Here is a 2,115-nt window from a genome sequence, read left to right as displayed (position 1 = left end):
TCATGTTCCCAGAGTACCCAAGAAGAACTGGACATTGTCATTGGATAACCATGTGTCTTTGGGACAGTCTCCTAATTTTCTTTCTGGGTTTCTAGTGCTCACTTCTAAAAGCAGGTTGCTTAATTAATCCAACTTCATGGCAAAACTTCTCAATTTTATGAGTTGCAAGAGATGCCTGTCAAAAATTTCATATTCTTGTTGCCTTAACCCTATTTTTATGACCTACCAGGACAAAAAGGGGAGCTAGGAATCTGAATTTTTAGCCATTTCCCTGGGTGATCCTATGCAAGTGATTTGGGGACCACAATTCAGTGTTCACTGCTGAAAAGAAATGGTTACTAAAGTGGACAAGATTGGAATAACCTAGGATGCATGAAAATAACATAGATTTCCAACTCTCACCCCAGACTGATGGAATAAGAATCTTTGGAATAGACAGGAGATGGGACTTGAATCTGTATTTCTAAAAATTTCTTCAGGTGATTTTGAAATAACCATCTTTTGATTAATTTTTTCCTGCTACAAAAGTCTTATTATTTCATTTGATCCTAAAGTTTGGGAAAAGGCTACAAGGTGGTTAAAAAGCTGCCTAGTGGCTGCAGAGAGAGGCTCAAGCAGAAGCTCTGACACCAGGGGAATGCAGAGGGGCCCCTCAAAGGCTGCTGAGCTCCAGAGGCTTCTAGACGTGCTTGGAGGTGAGCCTTTCAAAGAGATACTTACCCAGCCCAGCCTGGGAATTGGCCAGCCTGCGGAAGTTAGTCAGGTAGATAAGTTTCACCTGCTCTCTAGGAGCTAGGTGAAATGACTGGGAAATGGCTCTCTAGGAAGTCACAGAGATAGGAGTCTGTGCAGATCCAGAAAGGCCTGGTTCAGGTTCTTCTCCAAGGCCGTGGCAGCTTCCATGGCATCCATAGTTTTATCCCGCTCATCTGGGTGCAACTTCTGCATGCTCTGAGGATAATGTGTCTTCAAGACACTCTGGGCACCCTCCACAGTCAATCCTCATAATCAAAATAGAAGCCCAGTGAGAAGTAATTGTAGGAGGCCCATGGATGCATGCTGAATAGGCAGTTCACAGCGGCCTCCACACTGATGAAATAATTCTGACAAATTTAGGAGCTCATAGTTTGTTAGAAACAAGAAGCTAATAACAACAACCAAAATATGGTTTTAGCTGGCCCTCAAGGTTGCAACTGAATAGGAGTTTGGAGGGTGGTCAGAGGCTGGAAGAAGGGGAGTCCCCAGGTGTGTTTGCTCTAAATAGTGTTGATTTAAGAGACAGATTCATGGGATCCCCAGGCATACTCTGAAATAACTAGTCTTATTGCCAACCTTCAGGAAGTTCTTTTCACTGTTTTCCCATCCTGCTTCATTAGCATCAGATTCTTGGTTCTACATCTGCAATTTTGACACCTTCTGCCAGGCCTCTGACTATATCCCATCACTCTCTCTCTCTCTCTCTCTCTCTCTCTCTCTCTCTCTCTCTAAGGGTTGAGAAAATGCCTAAGGCTACACTGCCATTTTGGAAAAAAAAAATTTCCCCTAGGAGACAAGCACATTTCAAGTACCATTCTGAGCTAAATTCTTGATTTCAGCAATAAATCTCTTTAAAAATTATGAAGAAAAATGGCTTAGTGAAACTACTGAAAATTTCATAAAATTTATCCTACATGACTAAGCTGTTGCAGCCTTTTGTATCCAGTTTAACCCACATGGAAGATGTTAAATCACCATATTAAAAACACAATCCAGCAGTTAAATAGCATGGCAGTTACCATGGAAATGTGCCAAACACAGGTGGGTTGACAGTGTGTGTAGGGGGGTAATATGGAGGGGGATAGATTATAGGTTACTTGAGAACTGCTCTGTCCCATTTTTGTATTTAAATTATTCATACAGTCAACCAATTTAAAGAGAGGCAGCTGGGCTTTTCAAAGTGTGGTCTTCTATCACTCTACCTGGTCAGACAGTTGGCAGGAGTTGTTTAATTATTTAATTGCTATAAATGCAACCAACTGTACCCTTTTGGTAGAAACATGGTTATTTCTTCCTTCAATTAGAATTCCTGATTTTTCATACATAGTTTTTTTGGATGTAATAGCAACCACAATACCA

At 41.3% G+C, this 2,115-nt stretch overlaps 1 pseudogene; it reads right to left on the bottom strand.

Annotated features, from left to right (window-relative positions):
- Positions 1-679: 679 nt before the first annotated feature.
- Positions 680-1,124, bottom strand: LOC125171738 (ferritin light chain-like; annotated as a pseudogene).
- Between the last annotated feature and the right edge of the window lie 991 nt (positions 1,125-2,115).

Source organism: Prionailurus viverrinus, chromosome C1 (assembly GCF_022837055.1).
Source record: "Prionailurus viverrinus isolate Anna chromosome C1, UM_Priviv_1.0, whole genome shotgun sequence".
Lineage (NCBI taxonomy): Eukaryota > Metazoa > Chordata > Mammalia > Carnivora > Felidae > Prionailurus > Prionailurus viverrinus.
This window is presented reverse-complemented; position numbering and strand designations above follow the sequence as displayed.